Source organism: Magnolia sinica, chromosome 9 (genome assembly GCF_029962835.1).
Source record: "Magnolia sinica isolate HGM2019 chromosome 9, MsV1, whole genome shotgun sequence".
Classification (NCBI taxonomy): Eukaryota; Viridiplantae; Streptophyta; class Magnoliopsida; order Magnoliales; family Magnoliaceae; genus Magnolia; species Magnolia sinica.
The window spans coordinates 30,897,896-30,915,632 of NC_080581.1; positions in this window are offsets into that span (position 1 = coordinate 30,897,896).

Sequence of the window (17,737 nt, forward strand, 5' to 3'; positions counted from 1 at the left end):
AATATCCACTGTGCGAGGATATTAGGAGTGGAGTAGCAAGCTATGTGGTTGTTATTTAACAGTTGGTGTACACACAGGCGAACCACTATAATTTTTTGTGTATTGTGGATCTGTGGTTTATTTTCTATATCTTTTATCATTCAAGTTTGTGAGATGTATGTGTGGATGTGAATGTTGTAATATTTACATTTCAAGCATTGTGGGGAATGTTGTAATAGTTTAGACTTCCATTCTTGTTATTTACTTTTTATTCCTCTTCAGTTTGAGATATTGATACTCAAATCGTTCTAGTAAGGTTGTGCTGCCATAAACCCTTGGTTTTTATGGTGCAAGGTTGTCCTTGGAACAACATTTGTATCAACCTCTCAAGACTAGAATTTTAAGGTTGCTTTACATTTCTGTACTGTAATTTATTTAAAGTACTATCTTTCCTTTATTCATTTATATTCCGATGTTAAAGTTTTAAATTTGGCATAGTCCTATTCACCCCCCCCCCCCCCCCCTCTAGGACATATAGCTTGGCCTTTTCATCGGAACCTATTTATAGTAGATATGTGATGTGATCCTTAGGTATTTCCAAGTTGTGCTCTAATACCAACTTCTGTCACGCCCTAAACTCAGAAATCAGGCTCACAAAATTTTTTATCACTGAATCCGGCGCCGACAGCCTCCGTAGTACCCCATTCACAGATCTCGGCACTCATATGTCAGATTCCGATCCTGGGATCCTACAAGGAGGATTTTCAGTATGAATTTTTTTAGTAATGGAGCATAATCACAAGCATAACCAAGTCACAAAACAACATCACCACATATCCACTATATCAAAAACTTTTAAGTACAATGCAAAAAAGGAAATACAAGCTGATCAAAAGCTCCAAAATAATCCAATATGCGCTCATGCCTCAGCGCTGCTGTGATCCAACGACACCTGCACACAATGGTCATGCATAAGCTTACAAAAGCTTAGAGGATAGTGCAAGTGTGTGCGCAAGGCAAATGTCAAGTGTACAATATCAGAGTAATGTGGAAATATGTGGTAAGTCCATGAATGCTATCAGCTGTAACAAAGCTATGTGATGTAAGACATGAATGCTATCGGCCATACTAAGGTCATGCGATGCAAGGCTTATGTAGCCAAATGTCATATGTGAGATGCAAGCAAGCATGCCAGTCCTCATCAAGTACACATATCAGTACAGTTCCTCTTTAGGATATCACCGGAGTCTAATACACTTCACACTGATTGCTGCCTCCCTAGCCACAGAGTCCAGCAAGTGGAAGAGACCACACTATCCACTTGACCAGTAGTCTGTCAATACCTACTCATCTCATCAATAGCGTGCTCATTTATGAGCTGGTCAAACTCAGCCTAGTTTACAACCCCCTCACTTGGGCGGATAAGGCCACACCTACTTCCAACCGACCATGATACAGTGGGAGACGCGGCTTACTGGTATTCGGCACTTCTGCACTCGTGAATCCACTCGGTCTAGACGTTGGAGCATGTCCTGGTACCAAAAAGGTTCTGGAACTTTCACCTAAGCACATCCTAAGTGCCCACAGTGCTAGAACCAAGTATTTTCGGTATCCGATACAGCCATCCACGATATGCCTATGGAGCCACGGCCCTGATGTCGCTAGGGCATACAATGATCATGACACAGAAATGCGAGATGCATGAATCACATTGTCCAGTCATGCAATAATCCTGTGCATACCACGCGCTCATGTGGGTAACTCCTAATAGTGAGTCCCATAAATAATCTGCCCAATGGCACATGCTATGATTAGTCACTACTCATATCAAGCATATATATGATGCATATGGCATGAGTCATGGAATTATACTAAGTATGTTATAAAGTGATGAACTATCAACAAGTATGGGCCTATCAATGGACCCTAAGGGGAGTTACAATGCGGACATTTAACCAACATTGTACTTACAATGTGGGCATCAAACCATTATTACTCTCAAGGCATAGCCCGCTATAAATATCATTAGATAAACCATGGTAGAATCACACATTGAAATTAGCCTTATGTACATCCCATTGGGCCTCGACCAATGGGCCTCTAATACATCAAATGGCCTCATAACATGGGCCTCATATATATCAAGATGGGCCTCAACAACGGGCCATAAATACATCAAGATGGGCCTAATCACATGGGCCATAAATATATCAATATGTATAATATATATATATATATGAATCATATCAAAAGATCAAAAGACCAATGGGATATATATGTGTGTGTGTGTGTGTGTGTGTGTCTGTATGTATGTATGTATATATATATGAATCATATCAAAAGACCAATGGGACTGCACTCCAAATAATAGTGGTGACAATGATTTCCACCATTAAAATCCTCAAGGCCCACCATAACATTTATTTTCTATCCAATCTGACCATAAGGTCACACAGACCTGAATTAAGAGGAAAACAATTTCCCTATTGGTCCAAGACTTCTGAAATCCAAGGGTTCAATGGTATATGTTCAATCCCACTATTTCTATAGTGTAGTCCACGTGGTACTAGATCTATCTTCTTTTTTTTTTAATCTCAAGCCTTAAAATGAGCTTTCAAAATGGTAGGACGGCTTGGATGCAACACATGCATCAAAGAGGACCCCACAATTGGGTGCACATGTCACCAAGGTGGGCTCCACATAATCTGTGGCATCAAGCAGCAATAGGGTTGGTGTGTGGTACACCAGCTAATCCAAATCCTTCACAGCTGGGTCTCACATGGGGCCCACCATTATGTTTATTTTCCATCCATCTGTTGATAAGGTCACACAGCCCTGGATGAAAGGAAAAAACAAATTTCATAATGATCTAAAACTTCTGTGACACCCAAAAGGGTTTCAATGGCAGGCGTTCAATCAACACTGTTCCCTTTGGCCTGGACCCCCCCCCCCATTTGGCTGATTTTTGGGTGGCCCCCCCAGATAAATGGATCTGACTCATTTTTTTGCCTCACACCCCAAGAAAAGCTCGCCAACTGGATGGACAGTTTGGACTTAACACATACATCATAAGTGGGGTCCACTGGCCGTCCAGCAGATGGACGACCCGTCTAAGGGTTGGATGGCATAGATAAAACACATACGTCATGGCTGGGACCCACGGTGTGGGCCAGCACATGCATCACGGTGGATCCTACCTGGCAGCGTACAACACAGCAGCGCCTACTACTCTAGACGTCAGCGGCAGCAGGTGATGCTGCCTATATTTTTTTAATTTGTTTTCCTATGGTTTTTCACAGGTGGGGCCCGCATCAGGGGAATCCAACCCCACCGTTGGATTCAATGGCTCAAGACAGTCTAAATGAGCCCAATATTCAGTGTGTTTTGGTGTGTAGAAACATCAAGGTGGATATCAACGGTAGAAAACATTGTTTTCTATGTTATGGCCCGCCAGATAGTTAGATTGGCTTCACATTTCGGCTCAACGCCTAAAATGATCTGGGGAATGGGATGGACGGCTTGGATTAAATCCATACATTAAGGTGGGGCCTACACAAGTGGTCCACCTAAAAAGCTTTAAATCAAAGCTTCTTTTTTTTGTTTGTTAGTACACCCATTGTCGGCTCACATCTCACTGGACCACGTCCAGCGTCCAGGGACGCTGGACATGTGAATGTTCATTAAGGTGGGTCCCACATAGATGTGGCCCACTTGATCAATCCGATATTTGTGTTTTTCCCATCCTCATTAAGGTAGGGCCCACATGGCTTGGAGTTTGGATAAGACATACATCAAGGTGGGGTACATCCGGGTAGGCCACACAACCACATCATCACACAAAATGAAAAAGAGAGAGACAGAGAGAGAAAGAGAGTGATGGAGGGACCCCGGCACTATGGGCCCTCCCTTCCATACATCACAACATAAATCAAGTGGGTCTCATTACATGTGAGCCCACCGATCAAGATTAATGGTGGAGATCCTTTCTCCACCAAAATGCAAGGTCTAGATGACCCTATTTATATAAGGAAAATAAACATCATGATGGGGTCCATGGAAAATGGCCCAATCATGAAATGATCATGAGAATCAAAGTGGGCCATCGGCCACATCTAGGGTCCAAAATGAGATCCATACCATCGATCAGTAAGCCTCACTTAACCCATCATCAAAAGAAGAAAATCTAGACCTATGAAGCACCCACCGTTCAATCTTCTTGGTTCGATGGAACACCGATCTCCTTGTGTCTCTCTTTGATGGTGGATGATGAGAGATGAAGGGCTAGGATGAAGGATTTTGGGGTGGGAAGTGGGCCACACACATGCACTTTCCCCTCTTGGGATGTTTGGACGTCCACCACATTTGCTTAGCTTGGAAAGTGTGTTGAGAAAGAGAGAGAGAGAGAGAGAGAGAGAGAGAGAGAGAAGGTTGTAAGAGAGGTGATGGATGTGAGGTGATAGTTGTAATTGACATGTATGGGTGTGTAAGAGAGAGGGTGAGTGAGAGTTGACTATGGAGTTGCTCTTATACTTGACATGAGGTGATTGATTGATTGATTTGAGTGATTGATTGATTGGATTGCAAACACGCGGTGTTTCTTTGAAATAAACACCGGCCCACATCACTTGGCCAGGGTATCGGATCGGTGTGTAAGATGCGGTGTCGAAACCGCGGCGACGGTGCGGTCGCAATGATACAAGTCTAGGATTAAACCAACTTAAATCTACGAGATACAGCTTAGGGTCATACGCAAATATCGATTATAGGTCGCAAGTTGCCGAAATTCGACGGGAAGGATCGCGGGAGACGGAGTAGGATACGGGTCTTATAACTGATAGCATTGATGGACTTACCAACATATTTTCGGATTACTCTGATATTGTACACTTGGCACTTGCCTTGCACACACACTTACACCACCCTCTAAGCTTTTGTAAGCTTATGCATGACTGTTGCGGCAGGTGTCGTTGGATCGCAACAGCGCTGAGGCAGGAGCACGTACCATTATTTTGGAGCCTTTTGATCACCTTGTATTTCCTTTTTCGCATTGTACTTAAAGTTTTTGAAATAGTGGATATGTGGTGAAGTTGTTTTGTGACTTGGTTATACTTGTGGTTATGCTCCATTACAAAAATAAATTCATACTGAAAATCCTTCTTGTAGGATCCTCGGATCAGAATCTAGCATATGGGTGCTTGAAGCCGAGAATGGGACACTACGGAGGCTGTCGGCACTGGATTCGGTGATCGGTAATTCTATGAGCCCATTTTTCGAGTTTGGGGCATGACAACGACCATATTTCAAGCATCTCCCAGTTTGCGGAAAGTCTCATAGAAATGGGATAAAGATTCATGCAGAGGGGAAATGTTAACCTTGGTAATTCGTGCTACATTCTCTAGAGAAGATAGCACTATTTCTAAATCAGACCATTGAGAAGGGTCTTTGAAGATGTAGATGGCTGCTGACACTGAGCTCTGTAATAGGCATAGCATAGGAGGAGAGATCTTTTTCTAGAGATATGATATTTGACACACTGGCGATAGAATTTAAACTTGCAGAGCCACTAAAGACAACACAGACTGCGAAATGTAAATAAAATATACAAGTTAAGGTATGGATTGCAGGAAAATTAGTATAAAGCAAAGAAATAAAGTGTACTTGCAGCTACTGAAGGTGCCTGAGTAAGAATCGCTGCTTCTGCAAATTGCCTCTCTTCTAGAGGAGCGGATGGTCTGGTTAAATTTGGAACCATATTGGCAAAAGACAGTGCTCTAGTCTCAGTGCTTGATGTCACGGTAGTTAGAGTCGCGACATCAGCAGACTCTATTTGGAAAATTATTCCACGAGCTGCTTTGCTGTCTTGATAGGAAGTCCGAGGGGCTCCCTCATTTTCTTAGCAAAACGCTTAATAGAAGCAGAGGCCGGAAGGGTAGCCTGACCTACATCTGTGGGAGCCAGAAGAGTCTCTAGAGATGCTACAACATTGGTCAGAGGATTTGAAGATGTCGCGTGAGGAAGAGGAGAATAGTTGCTGCTAAATGATATAGTCAAGTCAGCCCCAATTGTATCATCATACTCCCCATAGTCTAAGGGCTCTTCTTCTTCGTCAACACCCGTAGTAGTGGCTGGGGGAATGTTTTCTTGCAGAATTTCTTCATTGATTTTAGTAGTTACACCAACTACGTCATCTTCGCCTATATCCACTTCTCCTTCTTCCGCTACTTCCATTTCTTCGGCTTCCCCCACGTTTGCGTTCAGTTCACCCTCTTCTTCTGAGTCACTAGAGGATGACTTCTAGTTAGTGGAAATAGAGTCACCAGAAATGGATTCTCCGTCTTCCTCTTCTGTGGATGATGAAGATGATGATGATGATTCCAGATAAGATTCTTCAATAAGCACTTGCTTTCCTTTCCATATTGATTGCTTCTTTCCAGTGGAAGCAGGGTCTTCTGCGGTGGTGGTTACCAGGGATATAGAAGATCTCACCCGCGTTTGTGATCTGATCACGGGTGATGAAGAATCTCTGCAAGGAGGGGGTGGTGGAACAGATAAAGGCGCTTCTTGAGGCTCTGAAGGCCCGATGACCTCTGGTGTGGGGGCAGGGTCTGTAGAAGTAGGAATAGGGGGTGTTTCGGTGACGTCCGTAGGAGCATTTTCTCTGTTTTTAGGCTTTCTCTGGGACTTGAAGTGTGTTATTGGAAACCCATGAGCAATCCAACCTTTAAGAGTGTTCGCGGGTTTGGCTTCGCTAATGTGCTCCTCTATAGAAATTCTTATGCAAGTTTCGTTGAGGGCAGGAGCATGCTCGTGCTCAACACTACAGCCTATCCCTTCTATCATATCGCACTTTCTGATTCGAGGGGTAGGAATCCATATTGGTGAGTCTACTGGCAGACATCGGTGAATGAGAAATGCTTAGTGCGCCCACCATCACATCCACAAGTAGGTCATGCGGACAAAACAACCAAAGCTTGGAATAATGAATTTTGAATTGATTCGGGTCGCAAGTAGTTGTCTCTAGATCAAACCCCAATTGTAGGGCCCTACACCGTAACTTTGCATGTTGTGAGTTACTTCTTCGGAATGCTCAAGAATAGTCTGGTCATATCCAAACTATCGCACAAACCGATTGGGGTAGTATAGTTCCCGCCAAAACTCACTACCCTCTTGTAGAGGCAAGCTATTGGAACGTATTGATATGAAGAAGGCTCGCTTGGCCGAAGGAAGGTTATCATCATTAACAGCTTCATGATCTACAATGTATTGGGCAAATGAGAACTAGTAGAAGTCAATGTCATTTGTTGACTCAATAGTATTGATCACCCATTCGTACATTCGCTTTGGCATTATTCTTCACTGGTAGTGACATATGGGGAGTCATGAGGGATGTACGTAGGCCTTTTCGGATTGTCATATGTCCATGGAAAGTATATACCTAGCCATCCGGAAAAGTAGTGCCATGGGGTGAATGCCGAACTGGCTCCGACGGATGGATTTTTACAATGCGTGGCGATATCTTCGAAGGCACGATATAATGAACAAAGTATGGGAGGTGCTAATGAATATTTTCATCCTTTTGTCAATCCGCCTGCGACGACAAAGATGGATGGTCTGATAACATCTGCCCATTTGGAACTTAGTAACACTATTGCACTTAGCCAATATGTCAGGAAGGCCACTAGCTCACCTGTGGATGAGAATTTTGATGAGTTCCTTATTCTGCGACGCGCACTTTTCAGTTCATCTGAATTACTATTTTTAACACTGTTAGAGAAAGAAGGGTGTGAGTGAGAATAATGCTAGTGCATGTGTAAAATTATGATGAAAGGAAAGGGAATGTACCACAGCTCTTGAGAGAAATGAGCCAGCCAAAGAAGATGTGGAATCTTTCTGGTATCAAGAAATTTGGACATCTCCCTAAAGAGTTCAACGGAAGCGTCCGGCACCCATGCCTGTCTTTTGGAAGAACAAAAGTGTGAGAATTCCTCATTGGTGGGAACGTATTCATCATAGAAGTGGCCTGTTATGGGAAGGCCTGCCATCCTATAAAGGTCCCATAGGGTGATGCTGACTTCGCCAAGAGGTAGATGAAAAGAGTTAGTGATAGGGCACCAGTAACTCAAGAATCCATTATAGACCATATGATCTTTGTAGAAGTACTCAAAAGTAACCTCAATCACACCATAAAGGCCGAATTCCATCAGTGTCTCAGAATGTTTATCGAGAATGGCCTTGCTCCAATCGGTATAATATTTACGAGGTGATAAGAATCTGCGTGTGCGAAATTCTTCAGTTCCCCACAATGACCTTCTCTCTATGAAGTGTTGGCGTATTGTCTCGTGGAAAATTGTAGAAAATAGTGCATGAGAACTATAGCATGGAATCAAAAATCGCATCAGATGCACTTCGCCAATTTGTTGCTTCAACCCTCTCTCTGAAAGAATACCCTCCAACATTTTAGGTTCTCATATTGACCAGTGAGGAGTATACATCACGCGGCTCTGTGTTGTTCGATACGTTGGCTCGCTTTGGAGAATAGACTGATGTCGCCGAATATTCAATGGGATCGTTATTAATTCATTCCTAAAAGGGCTGTTAAATTTTATATAGCCATCCTAGAACTTCACGATGTTCCAAGTATTTGAGAGTTTTCTCTTCTTGTGCTCTTGGATCTTCTCCTGGAATTCTTAACGCTTCGATTTCTTCTACTTTTTCTGTGAAAGTGTTGGCGGTGGTGTGTCCTCTCTTGCCGAAAATCGGACAATATCAGTATGCAAATTAGCTATTAACTTTAGCTAGGCTTCCCAATCAACCTCTCGACCTTGCTTTGGAGGTCCCGCTATTTCACCAGAAATGATCGCCTAACGTATTGGCCAAGATAATGTTTTGATTCTATCAGAGAGGTCAAGAACACGCAAGACTGGTTCCTTTATATATACAGGCTATTTTTTGGTTACTTTGACTTGTTTTCGTTGAGGCTTTTCACATGATGGAGGGGGAGAAGCCGCTGCTTGGGTCGTGGACGAAGGTACAGGGGGTGTAGGAGCCTATGAGGATCCAGGGGCTTGAGGGGAATCAGGGAGACTTGCATGAGAGGGCTGGTCCATTGGCGCTTCTACAAGGGGATAGGTTCCTTTGGTACGGGCCATGGTTGGAAAGTTTAGAGATATTGCTTGAACTTCGGAAAGTTAGAAATTTCGGAAGAGTTTCAAATTGAGGTTTCTAGTGCTAAGTGTTGAAGAGTTGCACGGCCGAGTTGCCCATGCAAGTAGCACGAAACAGTTGCGTGGAATAGTTGGGCAGGAACAGGGGTCTCCAGGAGAGAAAATTTTTGAAGTAAGGAATGATTGAGGTGGCCTGGTATTTATAGACCGGTGGCACCAGCGAGTTGCGCGGGTAAGAGTTGGGCGGACCCGCGTAACTCAAGTTCTACCAAGGGAAGTTGACCCTTTAACTCAACTTAGAGAAGTCAAATTTCAGATCAAGGGGGCATCTGTTGAGGTATAAAATTTGGTCAAGAAAAGAGGCTTCAAGAAGAAGAATTGTACAAAGAAATAGAAGACAGAAGCAGGGGACAAGATGAGTTGCGTGGGGATCAAGTTACACGGGGACCAAGTTGCCCGAGACCCGAGTTGCGCGGGAGTTGAGTTACATGGATCTGTGCAACTCGTCCTACTTGCATTGAGTCGCGCAACTCTCACTAGAGAAGAATGGATTAAGAATGCAAAGTGGGGTCCACGGCACAAGATTCGAGAGCTCACACGTGCAAAAGTCTATAAATACCCCCTACCCCCTCATTTGGAAGATTAGATGCTCAGAAGACCAGTTCCTCTGACAGGTATTGGAGAGAGAGAGAAGGAGAGAGGTGCGCGGAGTGCAGAAAGTGCGTGCCACGCTACTCCTAGTGAGTTGCGTAGGTCTACGCAACTCCTCGACCCGCGCAACTCCCTTGAGTTGCATGAGTACTCTTTGAGGCAGCTGCTATGTGGAAATCTTTCAGATGTTCCAAAGGGATCTAAGCACTCCTATATCATGCCAATAAGGGACGAAATGCATAGGAAGCCGGCACAACTCATCTCCTATTGAGATATGACTGATATGAGCCGGAATGCTGTAGAAATTTATATCTGAGCCGATCCAATACTTGCATTTTTGTGTTTTCTAAGGAATTCTATCCTAGAATCAAAGGATCAGAAGGATGTAATGAACTCAGAATAAATGAAATTGATGATTATTCTCTTTACTCCATCTTTTGTTAATATTAGGTGAGATATTCCCCAAATCAAATACTTTTCATTTCTGGTGGAAACAGCTGAGGACCACATATTGGACGTATCATATCAGAAGATGGGATCCACTAAAAGGAGATGGGTATCTTCGGCTTAATGGGGAAGATGATGGTCGTGTTAATGGTGATTTACAATTAGAGGATTAATTATCATTCTAATGTTACTGGACAAACCAGATAGACCGTAGAGACCTTGTAGAACCCATCATTTGGACACAGATCAACAAAATACCAATGGTTCGTGAGATTTTCTCTCTCGACTCAGTTTTCTTAAAGCAATGAGATTTCATATGAGATATCATAGCCAAAGTCAAGGAAATTTTTGAAGCCATAAATTTGACATCCAAGATGCACTAACGACGCTTTTAGAGGCCAAGGAATGGTGGAGATGTCGCCATGATACCGAAACGGAAGATTCTTTCTGTGCTATCCTTTAACATATGAAAACCCTAAAATGACTAGGTTGTGAGGCTAGGATTTGTCAAGGTGGATGACTAAGATGTAAGGAAATATTCTCTGAGGATTTCTAGTAGAGCAACTATAGTGAAGTTTTCTGTAACGCCCTGAATTTCGAGGGTCGAGTAAAGTTGTACTCCTGAGATCCAGCACATCACTTATGCAATATGGATAATGATGTTCATATTTTGCCCATATTAATGAGTTAAACATGAGTGGGATCATACTAAAACAACATAACATACTCCAGATATAATTAAATTAAGTAAGCGGAAGACTAAAACATATATATTTAATCCTGTGGGTGTTTCACAAACCCCAGAGTATGAATATGTAACCGGGCTAAATATATACATGTACTGTTTTAAAATAACAAAATGTGGACAAGTAGATGTGTCCAACTAAGCCAAATATCCCTGTAGTCCCTACATATCGGTATAAGGTCTACATAGACCCGCCCGAGAGCTAAAAGTAGGAGAACTCCTCCTTATCCATAAAGTCCTGCTCCGTCGCATAGACTTCATCAACACCTATATCTAAACCAGAGTCTGGTTGGTGTTTTAAAACACCGTCCTAGAGTGGGAGTGAGTGATCAACTTGGTGGTACTATAAGGCAAAAGTTAACATGTTATCAGATCAATTAAGCAGTAATGATAAAGCAACATAATAATCACTTCCTAGCTACTCTTGTTAATGCAGGAATGAAGTAGAAATAATGATGTATGCTCTCGCATGAAAGCTCCCTCACAAGCAACTCCAATAACCTATTTCGCATATGACAACACTCCCTCAAAACAGTGCAACTTCATCACCTTAAAAGCACATCCTAACTAATGCAATGCGATGCATGGTCGTGTTTGCCGAGTACTTAATTAAGTTTCTTCATACAGCAAGTTTGGGAAGCTAGGGTACCTACCTTTATATCATTGACCCGAACTGAAGGATCCATCTAGGGTCGTCAGTCCTAGTTAAGCACATACGATAGGCAAGTTGTAGGGCATCACTCCTAATGAAATTCAGTCGATAGAAAAATTCAAGAGTTTATACTCATGGTCACTCTGGGAGACTCATCACCTCAGCGTAGGCCGACAGCACAAACACGGTATCCCATACCACCATGGCCAGCTCACGAGTCTGAGTTGCTCACTAGTCACTATGGGGAGCCTCGTCACCCCAGCGTAGGCTGACAACTTGAACACGATATCCGATACCACCATGCTCGGCTCATGAGTCTTAACGGATCGTGGTACTAAGGTTAAAGTGGGCCTTTACATTGGTGAGGGGTACCTTAGATTCAAGCAGTTATGTCCATATATGGTAAGCGCACAAAAGGCCAATCGGTTTGTTAGGCAAGCTCGATTGGTCGAGTACACGCTGACTTAATCGACATGGAGCACATAAGCACCCCTCGTGGCCTAACCACTATCGATAATCGTCATGCGACCCGGATTCATCGAGTATACCCAATGTGGCGAGACTAATTCGATCACCTGAACAGGGACCGTTACTGATTGCCTGGGCTACGTTATAGCCCCAATCTTACTCAGATGCAACAATTAAAAACATGTGATAATAAATTCAGCATTTAACAAGCAATCCAAGAGAAGTCCTCATTTGAGCATTTCATCAAACACATTGATCATGTTACCAAATACTTGCATTTTATCAATCATTTGCATAGATGCGAATATGATTACATGAAAGAAACTATACATATGTATAAGGCAATAGAGAATCCTATCTTAACACTCGTAATACATACAAATCACCAGCAATTTCTCATTTAGACAATTCATCAAATACTTAGACTACACTTCATCAAATATATAGACCAGGTTAGTTACAACGTATATTTTTGCAAATCTTCATATAGAGAGGTCAGCAAGCATATGACAACGATGAATCCTAGATTAGTAGTCATAGCAAGCACAAATCATGTTTACATGTTCATTCAAACATTTCAACAAACACATAGGATGCATCTTTTTTTCAACATAGTTCATACATGTATATTATATCGAAAATGACATATCTAAGACAATATGACAACAATCAAGTCAGATATAAATCATTAGCTGACATTGAAAGCATTGATAACCATAAACTAAGCGTTTATAGTCCACACCTTTCATCGGAATACTCAATTCAGACTCGGTCCAAACTCTATGTTTTCAAAAATGGAACGTCGAGCACCTAAATGACGAAAGAAGTTAGATAGGTTGATGAATAACTAACCTGGATCTCTACAACGATATTAGGGTTTGGATTTGTTACCCAAAATTGTAGCCGAAAAAGGTTGGGTAGTGCAACGGGGCGGAGATTTAGTGCATGGATTCATGGGAGAGGATTCCTACAGCGATCTCCCAAAATCTTCCTTCTCTCTTTCCTCTTTTCTCTTCTTTTCTCCTCTCTCTTCCTTAAGGTTTTTACAAAATTCGTATATGGGGGTGAGGGATAAGGGCTATTTATAAGCCCAAAAGTGATGCAAATGGCCCCAGGGCCACTTTATACATTGCTTATACACTTTGGGCGGCTGTTTTTGACGAACAGGGCTCATAGGGAGGCCCATGACCCATCTACTTCATAGGGTACATTCCCTGATAGTGGATCTATCCCAGGACATGAATTCGGTGTGATCGGATATGCCGATCGACCGTGGGGAGCCTGCGTCAGATCAATGGTCATACTTATTCAATCGGGGCCACAGTTATACGGATATGTGCAGGGAAATTTCCTTTCCCCATGGGTGAAGTTTGGTCAGAAATTGTCGGTCCGAAATCTTCAATTTTGCATGAGAGTGAAAGGCCCAATTCACTAAAGTTTTGGTTCCTTTTCTAAAGATATTCACATTTCTCACGCACTTCACTCAGGGTTCAAATTCGACATTTCTAGACACTATCTGAGCTTAATTCCCGCGATGGTTGTTAAGCCCAGTAGGACGGACATAGTCCTATAGTTTCGTGGTCATCAGACCCCAGACGTGCGGTCCAAGTCCGTTACAGAGTTTCAATGTACTCCCGAGAGTGACAGGCTCTTGAGATTTCTCTTAGGTCTTTAGGTGACATTGAGTCAGTGGTACTCAGGGTTTTAAGCTTTCCCATTTATGAAAATGGTGGCCCAATATTAATCCACCGATTATTTAATTTAGTACTTAACGAAATTTCATTTTAGTATATGATTATATGACAGGATGCAATCCTTGGGTAGTTCTACTTGAGGTGGTACTCGGGTCCTTATACAGATTTTTTCGGGACGTTACATTTTCATTTTTAGAAAACTCCATAAATATAACTTGATTTGTGCCCGCTATCATGTGCACGTACATGCATTCCAACGTGTAAAGAAGATTGGGTTTTGGCCAAATTTGTCCCCCTAACACGATGGACAGTTCGAATTATTGAGTTAAAGGGGCACTGTGGGCCACTTATCATCACATGGACTCGGTCTATTTAAATCGTATGCGGCGGGAAAACTCGAAAGGAAGGAGAATTTTTTTCTTCTTCAGGCTCGAGTCAACCCGGTTTGACTAGGGTTTCAGTGCTCAGTGTACAACAGGTGCGCACACACTATGTACACTTAGGTTTGGTGTAAGGTCCACAATATGTGTGAACCAATCCACTCTATCCATTGATTTCTACTCACCTAGATAGGACATCAATCCATTGATCAAATAGTTCCCATGCTCAAGTAGGCCCACATCAAATGATTTTGTGTTTTATCTAATGATACCCGATGATTCAACAACTGGATCATGCTCATATTTGATCATTAATGTTTTTAAATGTTCATAGGCTAATCTCAATACATGTTCACAACCCTAAGTGTAAGGTCGCGATCTACTAATAATCTCGGTGAGATCGAGGTCGAATCCACAGGGAATGAGGAACACAGTCTAAAACTAATCTAAGTCTAACTTGGTTGGTCTGAGTTTTCAATTCAGTAATTTAGAAAAAGGTTTTAAAATAATAAAGATAAAAAATACTAAGGATCCAGGAATCCACCTATAGCAATCTCAATATTAATCTACTCGATTCAATGATAACTCAATTGGAATTGAAGTCATATCCTATCCAATCGGATAATGAAGCAATTAAACCAAATCCAAACTCTTCATTGACCTAGCCACATATGAAGGATCATTGTGATGATTAGAAGGGATTCCATCATTATACCATGCTTAGGAGACGATGGTGAACAATAGGATTTGCCAATCTCATAATCTCAAAATAGGAAAAGAAGATATTCAAAGCCATCACAGCATCTATTGTAATTTAAGTCATAACAAATCATAGAAGACTGAAAATATTCCTTAAATTTAAACTAGAAATCAATAAGGTTCAACATAAACTTGAATTAAAGTAAGATAAACATCAAAATAAACTACAGGTTTCATCCCTTAGCCTTAACTAAGAGATTAGCCTAAGAAGACTAACATCCTACAAGAAGAACAAAACGATCAACTAGAACCCGTGAAGAAATCGAAGTAGAAGAACGTTGTTAGTGCTCCGCTTAAACCTCCTATCCCTTTCTAAACCCTAGAGGATGCTTTGGAGCATCCTAGGGAGTCCTATTTATAGTTGTGGAACTCCAACTTTCGCACCGAGTTGAAAAAATCTACAAACCGCTTCAAATTTACACACTCTACGCAGTTTTTCAAAATAAGCTCAGAGTTTAAACCGCCTCAAATTTACGTACTCTGCGCAGTTTTCAAAATAGGGTCAGAGTTTCAGAATGTGCTTTTTTAGGAAAATTTCAAGAATATGTTTGTTTTCAGGACAATTTCAAGATTCCTTTTCTTCACTTCAAATCTTTGATTCTCTTCATTTCTCACTTGATTTTCTTAGATCTTTGGCATGTGAATTCTTCATTAATGACTTTCAAATCTCAAAATCTTTTCCTTGGTGATTCTTGAGCATAAAATCCATACTTTTAGCATTCTTTTCAATCCAAGCTCTCAGATTCACCTTGCAACACAAACATGTAAAAATATACCATTAAGCATTATCATGTTCATAAAACCAATATATAAATGGGAGAAAATATGTAATATTTGACACTCAACAATACACTTACATCATTGTTTTCAAAGTTTGATGATTATATTGTTTAATTAAGTACTCAAGTCATCTTACAAAAGGTTATCTGTCTGATGAACGATGGATTCTAATAGTTAAGTTCTAGAACCATTAACGTATAATTTAATAAGTTAGGTATTCATAGTAATACCTGAGTACTGAAAAGTATGGGGTGTTACAGGTCACCAAGGCACCTCATTTACCTGTTCTTCTCTCCTCGATGCTCCAAGTCTTCATGTGTCTTTGGTCTTTAGCTTCCATGGGCTCAACCGACTTCTTGACACACAGACGTATGTGATTGACAAATAAGGTACACAAATAAGTGCACTAACTGCCAAAACCAATTTTGAACTAATTCAAACTGAACACCACTGACCCTTAACATCGAGATAAAGTAGTTAACTAAATGGTAATAGACCAACTGTCTATTCTACCAACTGTCAAGTGCGCTTATCAGGTGATTTGCAAAGGCTGAGGCTCTTTCTGTAATGAGTTCTTTTTTGTCTTGGAAATAAATAACTTTTGAAAAGTGCAACAAGTGTTTGGTCGAATAAAAATTAATGATGGAGGTCAAAAATAAAACTTACCACTAACACGAATCACTGTCCTGGCTGAGAGTAGCTTGGTGCTTAACCGAGTAACATGATAATGAGGGAGAAATGAGCAATGCCGAGATTATAAGCTATCGTCGATCTTCCTTCAGATTTGTCACACGAGCGAAGATGGAAGGGAATTACGGCTACTGATTATGATTAAGTCAGTCCAGCATAGAGCGAGGATGAACTGAAATGCTCCTAAAAGCTAAGGGTTCCACGCTGATGAGTGGTAGGGATGATAAGTGTCATGAAAGACTAAATAAGCAGTGTTGTACCGGAGTTGGTTTATTTGGGTTTAGTTTAATTGATTGATTGATTGTAACGCCCAGGTTTTCAGAACCTGAGTACATGACTCGTATCCCAAAAACCCAAGAGTTAACTAAATAATAATGGTAATTAATGGAAATCAAAGTGCAAGTAGCGGAAAACAACCATAGCATAGATATGATCAAACGAGAAACGATATCCTGGCCCACTCAGCTGGGGGCCACATACCAAAATCCTCAAATGTAATAATTCTAAACAAACTATCATAATGAAATCTACTGGTTGAGGCTATAATAAGTTGTTGCCTCCTACTGCAGCTCTTTCTCGTAAGGCTCCTCATCTGCTCCAACTTCGGCAACCCCGAAGTCTGCTGCGTAGTCTCGTCTCTACACTTATGTCCTCTGTACAGTTGAACATTGATGAATGAGTGGCCAGCCTAATGTGATCTCCCCTCAAGATTACCACCGCCCTAGACAAGAAATAGCATAAAACATACGGGCAATTCAAAACATAGCAAATGCGGTCTTATTATGTGCATGGATGCGTGAATGCAATCATCACCCCGGGGATGCTCATCCATGCGGATAATGGGCTTGTCACCCATGCAATCATCAACCTGGGAAACACATCCACTCGGACAAAATACGTACATCACCTACGATAGCGATAGACGCTGGTCTGTGCCATGTATGCATGATTAGCCAAGCCATTATTAGTCTAATTATAATCAACCAATTTAAGTAAGCTCAACGTCACTACGAGGGCTTGTCACAAGCATAGGCTGACAGCTCAGGCATAGGTCCCATACTACTATCCTCGGCTCATGAGGCTACCACCTTAGGGTGTGTATAGAGCCCATCAACACATAGCCAATCAAGTCTCAATACAAGAGACCTACCACTGTATGTTGACTAGGAATAGAGTGTTAAAATCATTAAATGCAGCGACTAAAATGAGATGGTATGTATGGATCAAAATGAGTAAACAGCGAAGAAAATAAATGTTATAAGGTTCATTCCATAGTCAGATAAGTGGAATGACTCTATAGATGGTAGACCTCATAACTCAGTTGCCAC